Source organism: Coturnix japonica, chromosome 4, assembly GCF_001577835.2.
Source record: "Coturnix japonica isolate 7356 chromosome 4, Coturnix japonica 2.1, whole genome shotgun sequence".
Classification (NCBI taxonomy): Eukaryota; Metazoa; Chordata; class Aves; order Galliformes; family Phasianidae; genus Coturnix; species Coturnix japonica.
In genome coordinates, this window is record NC_029519.1 from 15681306 (window position 1) to 15695148 (window position 13843).

Consider the following 13843-nt stretch of genomic DNA (forward strand, 5'->3'; position numbering starts at 1 on the left):
AGCAAATAACTCTCCAAGCTGGCACTGGGATCTTTCATGTCCCTCAGCTTTTATTGTCACTGCTTTGGTTTCTTGCTTCTGGAGACTGTTCTCTTGCCCAAATATAATGTGTGGTGGGGCCCAGGCAGTGTAAGGAACCCCTGCGTATTCTGCCCTCTGTGGGGCTGGTGGCAGAGAGATGTACTCTGCAAGTCTCCATCTGGCACTATATAGAGTATGTCAGTGTCTGCAAAGCATTTTTTGCCATCTTGTGGGTTATGAAAGAGTCTGAGAACTTCCTTGTCACCTGAGCATGTTTCTATCACAATCCTTCTTTGCTAGTGCCGCTCCCATTTCTGCGTGAGGAATGCTTAAATGAAATATAAAGAACTGAGGAGAGAGTGAGAAGGAAGCAATGGCTGGAGTGGGGAGAAAAGTTAATTAAATTGTATTTCTATTTATTTTCTTGTATAAGAAAGTTTGAAAGCAAGAGGGGTGGAATGAGTTTATGTAATTCATTAAGATCATGCTTAAAGGATGAGCCACGTGTTGGCCAATGAAGACCAAAGAGGCAGCTGAGGGTGCTCCATTTTCCACCACAAGAGTCCCTGCAGGATTCAGGCCAGTTGGCTGGGGCTTTTCACGTATGAAGCCTAGCTAGACCCATTATGGATGGCTAATTGTATTCCTCCACCAAGGAAACTTGAGAAGTCTGAGTCACTTGGTTCCTGGTGCTTTTTGACTACGTTATTTGGGTCCCTTTGTCTTTCAAGCTCCAGTGAAAAATCCCAGCTATAACATTTCTGAAGGAAGCTACTGTGGCAACCTTAATGCTGGGTTTCTTGGCCGTGCCACAGACATTGTTGTACCTTATTACAAGAAGAATTTTGAAGATTGTGGAGCTTTTGCAAATCTGTTTGATCTCCGCAGGAAAGAAGAAAAGTTCTTGCAGGGGACAGAGTTGGCCCCGGCAGCTCCATCAAATTCAGAGCTCCTTTTTTTAGGAGAAATTACAGCCCACTTTCACGTTGCTGATCTTTCATTGCGTTCTATTCCTCTTCGTAACCTCTCAGTGACCTGTTCTCTCAGAAAGCATCTAAGAGTGTTTGTAGACCTCCTGTAACTAAGTAGGATGTTCAGCTACCATCTTCTTTTTGCCTGCTGTTTTAGCTCTTAACCTTCCTCTCTGATTTTAGCCAATTTCTTTGGATGCTGGCTTCCTCTAACGTATGCACAGCTGGCTGTCAGAGACTTTTGGAAGCAGATTGGTAGTAAAAGTTACTTAAGGTAAGCTTCCTGACAGCAGCGTGCAAACTGATTTTTCAAAGTCATGTTTTGCTGTGAGGATTGTTTTAAACTAAATTAAATTATCCAAGTATGAAGCAATCTAGCATGATCTTGGATGGACAGCCTGAGGCTGGGAGGGCTGGTGGAAGTGTAACACCCTCCAGGACCATGCTATTTGTGTCTTTTTATATTCACCTGTAATTTGGTGAGATATGTTTATGTGCAGCAGAACAAGATGAAGCAAAATCCCTAAGAAAAGGAGCAAGCAGGAAGGTCTCAGTGCACCAGTGTTTGTGGTCTGCTTTCTAATGAGACTGGCAAGGCAAGAAATTTGGGTGAAATTTCCACATCATCTTTACTTGATGTTAGTTGAGGTAGCACCTGACATGAAGATGAATAGGCTTAAAACTGCAGCATCTGTGTGCCTGGCATAGAGATATGGTACTGTAAGTGTGGGGCTGGGAGCCAGGACATCTGAGTTCTGTATCCAGCTTCTCTGCTGAATCCTTCTCTGAGGTTGTCTGTCCATAAGTCTGTGGCCATGCATAAGACTTTACATCCATAAGTCTATGGATTATGTTGAGATGTATCCCAGAGTCCCTGAGGGCACTGAATGACGTAGTTACCAAGCTCACTGTGCTTCAAACAGAAGGAGTTTGGGAATGCAGAATGTTAGGGGTATGTTTAGGTGTTAAGAGGTTTCAGGGATACCTGATGAGGAAGATTATTCTAGCCACTGTGAGATTCTGGAAGAAAGCTAAGTCAGTCTATGAACTGTCAGTGAGCTTGTGTTGCCTGGTTAGTTCAGGTCTGAGTCCCTGCTGTGATGGACTCAGTTTGGGTGTCCAACACTTCAGGCAAACATCTTGTATGCTACTCTTTTGTTCTGTTTTCCACATCAAAGAGCAGAAACGTGGCATGATTGCTGCATAGGTTCATTGTGTACATGGTGTGTTACTTGTGGTTCACAGCTGTGATTCTTTTCCACCAGTCTTTCTCGAGATACACACACACACACACACACACACACACACATATATATATATATATATATATATATTTTTTTTTTTTTTCCTCTTTCAGAGAATAGTAATTAAGGCAGTAATAGCCCAGTGATTCTTTTTCCCATGACAAAAGGCTGATCCCATGGCATGGACACACAGTCTCAGACTTCTGTAATAGTGTGACTTGGGGTTCTAGAGACAAAGCCAGTGCTCCCTAACCTTGCATTCCTTCTGCAGCTCCAGTACCTTCTAACCTCACAGGGAGATCTGGACATATGTTAAAAACACAGGACTGAGCCTTATGTCACCTCAGATCCTCTCTGCTAATAATTTAAATGTCAGGCAGCTGCATATTTATGTTTGTAACATGTCACAGTATGTTTCAATAACAGTAAAATATCCAGCCGTGTGCAGTAAGGAGGGACTGCAGGTCTTTGTCATCTGTGACTGGCCTTGTTTCCTTGTGAGATTGTGCAATTTCAGTTTATTTGAGGACTTTTTTTTTTTTTTTTTCACCAGAAATGGGGGAAGTGTTAGAAAATCTGCAAAAGTGCATTGAAATTAAAAGATACAATACAATGGTCAGCAATCACAAAGTTAATTCATTACCAGTTAGCTTGCATTTCAGCGCAGCTTGATTAAATGCACATTCGTTAGACAGAACAAGAAAAGCTTTCTCCATTGACAGCCTGGTTGCACTGCAGACAACACTTGGGAAGCACTGAGTTAAGTCAGCTCTCATGCATATCACCAAGACACTTCTTTTTTTTCATTGCTATTTGGAACTGTTGACCAAAAGCAGTGATGACTAATTCAAGGACCCCACAAAGCAAGGTGGAAGCTGTGCACATCCAGCTCATGCACTGCTGGGAAAAGTCAGAGGCTCATCAAGTGGTTAGTTAAATCATTGTCAGACTTAAAAGCTTAAGAGCATGAATCGTCTCTAGTCTGCATTCTCTGTAATCCTTACCAGTTACTGTCAGATAGAACAAATACATTTTTGTGTGCAGTTGACCGATATCTTATCTGAATTACATGAGATGACAGAGATCTGCATAGGATAGGAACAAGAATTTCTCTTCCTGAAAGGTATTATCTTATTAAGTTTTGCAGTGCTTTTCTACTTCCTTTGTGTGCCTTAATGAAACTCTATGTCTCATATGCGTTCACTCTTAAACTTGTAGGTGCTTAGCATTTTTGGAACGTCTCACTCTGTTCTGCATTTAAATAGAACTGGTCAACAAGTTCAGTGATTCCTAGGAGCCAATGGACAGAGGGCACAAGCAGTGCATGCCCTCTTGTTTCTGGTTCTCTATTGATGCTGCTTGTTAAAAGCCAAATCTGTTTTCATAGGAGTATTGTTTTAGAATTTATGAACACAGTAGCAAGTGTGACTCCCCAAGGCAATTATTTCCTTCTTATAGCTTCTTAAATATATCTTTCTATGCTGGTAATAAATGAAGTAGAAAATTCACTCCAGACAAGGTGTTGGATGATGTGCATAAGATAATTACTGTGGAAATTGCTGTAACCAGTATGACGAAGTATAAAGTTTATTTCTTGCCTTTAGTAATTGAAGATCCTATTTTTCACTAACTGTTGTGATGCTGAATTGGAAGAATTAGATTCGGTTAGAAAAAAAAAATTAATAAAAGAAGAAAATATCAGCGCAGTTATTTTTTACAAAGGCAAGAGAGAGGTGGTATCACAGTGTTCCACCCTTTTCTCTCAATGAACTCTGTCATATTTGCTCAGTCTTGTAGTATTTTTCAAAGCTGTTGGTTGATCCCGCAAACTCGAAGTAAGCTTTAAAAAATGAAGGTTCTGTGGTCCTGCACCCAGGACGTTATCAGGAAAAAATGGGTGGAATTGAAAAGAAGTGGAAATCTTGGTTCTACCTTTTTCTGCTGGCACTGAAAACATGCCTTTTGTTTTATATTTCTGTCCTCAGAGCTTCGTTTTAAATTCTGGACCAAATTCCTAGCAAGCTATTTGCTTATTTGGAAAACCAAATGAAAATTTGACAGTAGAAACACACTGAGTGCCAGCAACAGCTGTGGGTAGTACTCAAGAATAGTAGGAATGGGCTTTCTCCTTGAGTGTGTTAGTACAGCTGGTTTAATGCAAGGTTTCTGAAGCCCATGGGATGTAAGTGGTGCAGTGGGGTAAAGGCTTCACATTGCATCAGTACTTGTGCTATGAACGCATTTGGGTTTTACATCCACTATTAAATTTCTACTGATTGACAAGTCTGCTGTTGTAGTTTTCATCTATTCAGTACTTAGCCAAAGATTTCTTGGAACTGGATGCTTTAAGATGGATAGCTGCTCTTTGGTTTTGCATCTGTGTTTACATTGCTAGAAGTTTTGGCTTTGTTCATTGCATAAGGGAATGACTATGAGGTTTAGGAACTAAAGAAATCTACTGTAGAGGAGAGGACAGTATTCCTCTTCAAGCTAAGAGCTATCTGGTTTCTGTTGGAGGGCAGCTATCAGGTCTGTGGTATTTCTTTTCGCTCACTACATCTTTCTAATATCCTACTTAAAACCCTTCTCTCTTTAGACAATGGGCTCTGTCTCATCAGTTTCATAAAGCTTTGATGCTCCATTCATCCATTCCTCCCTTCTCATTTTTCTGCTGACTTAATTCCGTAGGACGTGTGCTTATTTACAAGTTTATCCTCCTTCCTACCATAAATCTGATCTGCAAATTCATTCGAGTCTGCCCATGGTGAGTAAAGTAATAACCATCTTTTTGTTAGTACCTCAGCTGGCAGATGTAAACATGTTTAATTCTTTTGGAACTTTGAGTCAGAGTCTGGAAGGGTAGAATTGCTGTGCTGAGATGATCCTTTTGCCAGGTAGGCAACATCAAAGGCTGGCATGAGAAAACTGTTAATTTCCTAGTTATGTTGGGTCGCTTGTGTCTTTGGTTTGATGGATTTGAAATCTAGGGCAACTAGAAGAAACCCCTTCATTTTCCTAAGTTAAAGCTTAATTTTCCTGCGTACCATTCCATTTCATTGTAAAGACTGCAGGAATTCTTTCCCTCTCTTTAAATTTTGTCCTGAGGCAGGTCTCTTCCTTGTATAAAACTTGGTAAAATGGACCATTATTATCCATTCAGTCTTTAGTGCATTCTGTACTTTCTGAGCTGTCTCTACTTCCATGTCTTTAATCTTTTAAAATTCTTCAAGGACAGACTGAAGAAAAGCGGGTAAGCATCTGTTACTGTTGTGGTCCTTTATTGTTCTGCATGAAATGAAGCCCTGCTGCCTTCAAAGACCTACTTCTTTTCTTTCCAGGGCAGTGGCTCAAAGTATTATATGAGGAACGTTTCTTTGTTTAACTGTGTATGCACTGTGCTGGTGGCGTGGGATGCAGTGGATTCTTGGAGGTTTATTGCATAGTGCATTTGGGATGGGAAGTCAGCTCTGCATTCAGTGGCACCTGCAAAAATACCTGCTGCTAGAGCAACAATAATAGATGACAGGATGCAGTTACAAGACAGCAGCAGGAGTTCAGTAGTTTTCTCTGTCTTCAGTTTCCTTCCTTCATTGGTTTGGACAAGGTCCTGAACAGAGGAGGTCTGTGGAAATGGTGCTGTATGGGTTAGTTGGGAATGGGAGGAATGGAACGAGGGCAGTGTTAAAGATGCTGTGGGTGTGTGTGCATATACCTGGCTTAGTAGCTCCAAGGGATGATGGCTGAGCCTGGTGGATCACAGGCATAGAATCATTAAGGTAAAGACCTCTAAGACCACCCAGTCTGACCACAACCCACCCGCACCATGTCCCTCAGTGCCACAGCTCTATAGTTCTTGAACACCTCCAGGAACAGTGCCACCACCTCCTCACGTAGTCTATACCAATGCATTGCTATTCTTTCAGAGAAGAAATTTTTCCTAATATCCAACCTGCACCTCCCCTGGCATAACTTGAGGTTGTCAACTCTGGTCCTAGTGTTGCAACATGGGAGAAGAGGCTGATCCTCCCCTTCTCCAGATGGAACAGTCCCAGTTCCCTTACCTGCTCCCTATAAAACTTGTCCTCCAGACCCTTCATTATGCGAACAGAGACCTGTTATCCACACATCTTCCTGTGGTCTGCTGCAGCTCTGAGGCTTCAGTGGCCCTGGTCAGCTCCTGCATTGTTTGGGCTGGGCCTGAGCAATCAGTCCAGCATGTGCTCAGGTGCTGCTGTCTGCTGGTCCTTCCCTCTGCCTCAGGACCAGCCTCAGGTTTCTCAGTGCCTTCTGCAGTGTTCCTGCCAGTGCCCTGTGTGGGGCTGTGGGACACAGGGAGTTATGGAGTGAAGCAGTCTGAGTAGGGCTGATAGTATGCTGGAGGACTGGAAACTAAGGGCATTGATGCCCATCCAAGCAAGTGTCATTTGAGCCAGCAGTTCTGCCCTAGGACCTGAAATACCATGTATACGAGTCCTTGGGAAGTGCATATTTAAGGCCAGCTTTTCTGTTATGAATAGGCTGATACCTGGAAAATGTAGTTCTGAGTCACTTATTGTGTCCTGAACTCCCACTGCTTTCACCTTTCTGTACTGTTGCTGACAGTTTCTCAGAGAATGGAGTCTCATAGGCTTGCTTGAGTGTATATGTTACTCTTGAGATGTGTATTTGTTCTTTAATTCATTTCAGGATAGATGCTGGTATTCTCAGATCTATCTGTGCTCTCCAGAAGACATGCTTTCTTAATGGTGCCCTTTGTGCCAAGTTAGACCTGGAAATCTCCTCCTTTTCTGATTTTACTGGCATGAAGTAAAGCTCAAGGGGAATTCAAATGGCATCAGGCAAAGCTCTGGGCTGAATTCTTCTGATGGTCTGTCACTGCTGACTGATAAAGCTACTACACAAGCACAAAAGCCGTGTGGGACAGAGGATGTTCAACATAAGCTGTATAGATAATCCATCAACACTGTCCTGCTGGGAATCAGAACAGAAAACACTGTTACTTTGGCAATGAGAAATCTGAGGATAACACACCAAACCCTGTAATTAAATGACTTGTAGTGTTCCTGGATGTTATGTTCATCTCGGCTTCCTCAACAGAATTAATTAGAAGCTAATTAAAAGAGCCTCTTTCTTTCTAAGTATCTTTCTGGTAGACCATAGTGAGTTTATCTATTCACAGAGCACCATGAATCACTCCCCCGCTTAAGAAAAAAATTGATTGCTGTTCTAATAGTTATTGAACACCTATAACAGATGTTTGAATCTCTACAAGCTTGAGATAATTAAAATAATAAATCTATACTCGTTTGACAAGACTGTTAGCGGGAATCAAAGAAATAAATTATGTAGTAGAGCCATGAGCCATTCTGTCAAGTGTTGTGATCATATTCTTATGGAAATTTCAAGCTGCTCATTTAAGGCAATGCTCCCATCAGAGGTCGTTGTCCTGGATAAGGCAGTGTGCAGTATAGATACTAGAATCAGGGCTCTGGGCTGCAGGTCAGTGAGTTGCAGACCTCAGGATCCTGACTTTCCACAGGGTTGCTGCCTCAGTGCTTGTCTGCACTCATGTCTCTCCAAGGAGAACGTCTAACAGAGCTGACGAATGCTGGGAGGGGCAGACATCATGGGGAAGCTATGAACAAAGAAGGGGTCGTGTTCATTTATCTGCAAACTCTGACTCCGATACCGTCTTTTTATAAAAGCTGTGGGACTAGAGGACTTGATTCACATAGCGAGGCTCTTATGACCATAATAGACAGGAAAATGAAAAAATGTTTTAAAAGAAATCAGTGTTTGCTTTCTTTCTGCCACAGTGGTAGCATTGTGACTGGCTGCGGTGGGTTCCTGTTTTCAGACTAATGAGCACGTTAAGTGGCGTCCCTCATGTAATGTCTGACACCGCGTGCTCTCTCTCTGTCAGCTTCTTAAGATCTCTTGAAAGAGAGAACAGTAGGAAGAACACCACAGCAGAGCCGGGGAAATAACTGCAAGTCTCTCTCTTGTTCTCCTCCTGCCTTTGCACACTCCTCCAAGGGCCCTGGCTGCCAAAGGGGGCCAGTGACGTCAGACTGGAGGCAGCAAGGGCAGTGACAGCCATGCACCTAATGAGAGGGTTATCCTTGCTGTGAGGTGCTCACCTCAGCACCGCAGTTGCACCTGGCAGTGTTTCCCTTGTGCTCTGTTAGCCTTGCTGTGAGAGTTGCCCCTTTAGATGCTCTATTTGTGCTGTGACTTTTTTTTTCTTCTCCTTTCTCTTCCTCTGCAGCTGTGTTAGCAAAAGAAATCTAGTAGCACTTCATTCATCATCTGTTTTCTTCCAGGGCAGAGACATATAAATAAATAAATCTTTGTCAAGGGAACTCTAATGGTATGCTCCTATGTGGATAATTATTACTCCTGTCGGCGAAAGGCTATCAAAGTTTTCCTTTTGGGAAAGTGCAGTAGAGACTTCTTTCCTGGCAGGCAAATATTGTACAGATGTTCTTTACTGGGTAGTACAGCTGAAGTGATCCTCGTGGGATAACCTGAGATAAATGCTTCTGTTGGGCTGATTTCTGTGAGACTGAAAGACTGCTTACCATTTTCTAGGATGAAACACCCACCTTCTGCTGTTTCTTTCTCCTGGGAAAACATTATTCAGGCACCCGGTTCCGTCACGATTTAACAAGTAAACCCTTCTGTCTTTGTCCACAGCTGCAGCAGGATGGTGCTGTGGTGCACAGCACTGGTGCATGGGCTCTTGGTGCTGCTGTGCCCCAGGTTGGGTGCTGCACCTGGGACGGGAGAGGCTGCTTCTTCCTCAGTGCAAACACCAGCTGCTGCCTGCTACTTTTGTGCCAGGCATTGCCATGCGCCTGCAGGAGCTGGAATGAGAGGTGCAAGAAGAATGTGCCAGGTTGAGGAGGCTGTCTTGTTTCTGAGTGTGGTTTTGCCTAAACGTGAGGATATGTATTTGAGGTCTTTCTCTTTTCAACCTTTTATTTCTTTATTTTTCCTTGCTGCTGAGGTTGGGGAATGGATGGACTACTTCAGGCATTTCAGATACTTCTGACTACCAGCTATATAACGAAAGTGTTGGAGATTAAAGAGTAGGCTTTAATTGCTGATGAGTCGATGTGCTAAGCATGGTGTGTGTACAGGAGAGAGAAAACTACTCAAGAAAATTACTGCTTTTCACCCTCCTAATTACTGCTGCACTGAGGTCTCAGCAGAGATCTAAGTGCTGCTTCTCAGCTGCTTTGTGTCCATGAGAGAGTTCTGAGAAGTAAGAGGCAATGGAAGATGTTTTGTAGTTGAGGCAGGTCTGATTTGTTCTCATCCTTTTCTGACAGCCTGTTCCTTCCTGGAAAGTCCCAGTAGAATCAATCACCTGCTCGGAGGACTGGTGGCATTGCTGCCCTCACGATGGAGCAGAATCGCAGCAGTTGCTTTGCAGAGACTGCAGAGCTGGACTGAACACATCAGACACTGTTTTGTTGGTTTTTTTCTTCTTCTTTTTTTTCTTTTCTGTGGGACCAAGACTTGAAGTACTTTGTGAACACTGCTGTCAAAGATGCTTTGTGTCAGCCGTGTGCTCAGTGTGCGGCTCAGCAAAGGCTGTGGTTGCTGCAGAGGGAAGTTGAAACATGCTGCTGTGCTCTCTTCATCATGGAAGAAGAGTGGTGTGAGGCCAAGAGAGAAATGTTAAATCTAGTGGAACTCACCCAAGGCAGAATGTGGTCAGGTAACACCTGCTAGATGAACATTCCCAGTGAAAACCATGGCCCACGTAAAGGGCTTAGACCTGCTGCATGGATCTCACTGTGTAACAAAGATATTTCTCTATGCCCAGGGCAGATGTTTTAGATGGAAAATATATGGTTGAAGTGGGTCATTGCTGTGGGTCCTGGAGTGATCCTGCCTAAGAGGAAGCACAAGCACGCCTGATGGGTGCAGGGACTGGGAACAGGACCTGGGAATTCTGCTTTGCAGACTCCTGCTATGCTCTCAGAGCTTTGACTGAATACCAACCCATTTTTCCATGCTCCCCTTCTAAGACTTGTTTTTCCATTCTGCATTTCTCAGGAGGACACCTTCTTGCATTGTAGGTCAGAGTTTCTGTTGAAAACCAAGTTTATAAATCCCTGAGACAGGATCGTCTTCTCTGGGCTGACCTGCACCAAACCAGCAGCGGTGGAGAGATGACTCCAGCTCATTGGAGTTACTGTAACGAGACAGTTGAATGCAGAGTAGAGAGAAAAGTACTTCCTAAATTTTAAACAAATGGAGAATCCAAAGTAAAAGGTTTTCTCAAGGTTTAAACAATTATCCCTTTGATAAAATGTGCTTGTATTTCACAACCATGAGTTGTTGGGACACCTGGGGATGTATTCTAAGTACAACTTTGCATAGAGCGTAGTATGGAAGGTGCCTAGCAGCCTCCTTAGTTCTTTCCTCTGTACTTGAGAAATGTTTGTTCAGAGAGGAGGAAGAGCTCTATCTGCCCAGCCTGAACCTTGGACCTCTGTGACAACCTCCCTTCCCAGTGCTTGACATGCCCTTGAAATACACTCCCTTCAGTTCATAGCAGTTCGTAGCCCGTTTTTGGAAGAAGCTTTCAGCATTCACATATTTCTTTCCAGCAGTAGATGGCAGCAATTTTCTTAGTCCTAATCTGACAAGATCTGCATGTTAATTACTGTCAATTAGTGTATTTTAAAAGCTAAAGGTTTCAGTTGCCCTTTTCAGCATTCATTATTAACTAAGATGTGATCCCTAATTTCCCTTGATGAGGAATGCATCAGAGGCTGTTCATCCTCTGGTGAGTGGCCTCTGTAGAACATCAGAAGGGGAGTCAGTCCCACAGTGAGCAGTAGCAGAGAGCAATGCCTGAGCCTGCCTGTCTCATGCCCAGTTCCTGCACAGCCCTGGAGCATAGGGCTGCTTGAGGCCCAACAGCATGGAGAGCCTCCATCTCCATTGGGGTTTGACAGAGGCTGGCAAAACATGTGGGCCCTTATCCTTGCTTTCAGCTAGGAAGGGGATAAATAACCTAGCAAAGAACAAAGTGCAAAAAACCTATGGCAAAAGGCTACTTGTGAGACAGATCATTTCAGCTCATTTCTTTTTTTCACTCTTTAAGTCATCGGTGTGTGTGCGTTACTCTGAGCTGACTTCTGCCTCTTGTACATGCTGTGCTTGTATTTCCAGACAGGGGTCATTAAGAGACTCATTTTTAAGTGAAATATTCCTATTCAGTACAAAGGTTTGCAACAGGAGCTGCGAAGTGTGAGAAAGAAATCAGGCAACGTTGCTACATGAATCTAAAATATAATGGCTCCTGTTATGTGCCCATAGAAATAACGACGTTGAAATTAGGGAAGCTTCATCAACTTTAAATGAATAACCGATCTCCAGTGGACAGAGAGAAAACGGATTTTAACGATTGTTTTAAACTAACATTTGGTGTAATAAATGTTTAATGCATTTGTTCTAAAAGAGAATTAACTGCAGTGCTGTGTCTTATTTATGGCACAGGCGTTCTTCTACTCCATAGTTTCACCATCTTTACTCTTTTCTGCAGTGAGCTGAGATTTTTAAAGTTTATGTTCCACTTCAGAATATCTGATAAATATACCCCCACCCCCCTTCTGCTTTTGATGATGTCGGGTTGACTTGGTTGTGCCACAGGAAATGCATGTGCAAGGCCAAGAATCAGACAAATTTATAATTGGGCAATTGTATTAAAGCCACATTAAGCTCTGTTGACCCTGAAGCATTGCAGGAATGATGAACTGCAGCTTTGCAACCGTGTGTGCTTCATTTCTGGTCAGACATTAGGAGCCCACATGCTATTTCATGTTCAAAGATGTGCCCTTGGTATAACACTGGAGGTGAGGGAGGCTGACCTGCCCAGAATCACAAAGAGAATTAGAAGGGGATGAAGAGGGATGCGTAAACTAGGATGTTGTTGTTGTGGATAGCTGACCTATATAGCAAGGGAGATAAAAACCTTTTCTTTTCTGAAGGAAATCAGGTGTTAGATCTGAGCTTGTAGTGGTTCTGCCTGAGCACAGCTATTTCCACAGAGACCTAGGGGAACAGAGGGGATTTGGAACATGGTAGCAGTGCTTGCAGGTTTAGTGTGGTGAACCACATTGAGAGCCTGAGCAGCTTGGCTAGGGCCTTCCACATCTGCTCTGAGCAATTTTAGCACTGGGGTTTCTTCCTCTTGTTGGTATCTAAAGAGTAACAGGCCAATAAAACAATTGTGGTTGCAACTTTTATGAGAGTTCACTTTTTCTGATAACTTTTCAGAGTTGCTGAAGTTTTTCACCAGGAGGTATTGCTGAGCCATCCTGCCAGGGTCCTCTGCTCTCCTGTCTGTGCTGGAAGTCAGTGCTCCATCCTCTGAGCCCTCTGCTGTGATGACACCTGGATGGTCACTGGGCCCTCATTTTGTTTCTTTAAATCAACAACAGAAGCAAAGGTGGGTACTAACAAAAATGCTCTTGCTTGCAACTTTGGCAAGTGACTTGTTCTGGTATTAGCTCTTTATCAGAGAAAAGCAGTCAAAGACTGTCTGCTGTCCTCCAGCATCTCCTCAAGGAACTCCTCGTTTGCTCTTTTTTCTTGTTCACTCTGGCTGTTTTTATTTTCTCTTGTGTGTATTCAAAGAGTGAAAGCACCTGTGGGACTGGGTGCTCACTGCTGAAGCTGATTTCTTCCAGGTGCTCTTCTCCACCTTGCTGTTTACCCTGCTGAAAGGGTCACATACACGGTGATCTGAGCCGTACAGAGCCACCTTCATGCCTATAAGCAAGCATCCTGTTTTTCTGTGGTAACAGGGTCATTTCACAGCAAACTGCTCCCAGCAGAGAAATGCAAGGAAGCGAATATGCCTGTGTGCTTCCAGGGGTGCTTGCAGACTCTGGCTTGGAGCAGCAAGGTGAGCGGGAGGCAGCCCCTGTGGCACAGAGCAAAGGGCTTGTTTTGGAGGAGGTAACTGGAGAAATGCAGAGCAGCAGCCACCCGCAGGAGGAAAAGGCTGAGCCTAGGTATGGGCATAGCTTGTCCTGGCTCTTGTACACTGCTAGTGTGAACAGAAAGCAGCAGAACGAGGACTGTGTTTTTGTGTCTAAGGCATTTTAGGTGTCTTTGTTCACTTTCAAAGGCATTTTATTTATCTGCTTGATGCCCCTGAAATGCTTTCTCCCTGACTACATCAGCAACGCTGGCGGTCTGTGGAAGCAGGCAGTGTAATGCCTAATGCATTCTCCCCAGGGCTTGGGTTGAAGTGATTTTGGTCTCTGAAATGCTTCAGGCTTTAAAGTGACTGCTACATGCGAGTCTGGGGTCAGTGTCTTCTCTGTGTCTGCTCAGTGGGCAGATTCATCTCTGAAGCCCTAAGATTTTCTGTTTCTTGCTGTTGTCATTCTTTGGAATGTGATGGCCTAGTGCTGTTTTGACCACATTCCAATGTAGGTGTCGTGAAGGGTTTGCTTGCAGCTTCGCTGTAAAGGTTGTGTGGGGATCTGTGACAGCAGGGACCACTTCCCTTTGTTGGGGATGAAATGTAAGTGCTCTCATTATCAAACATGCAGCACGCTCTCACTGAACAGAGGC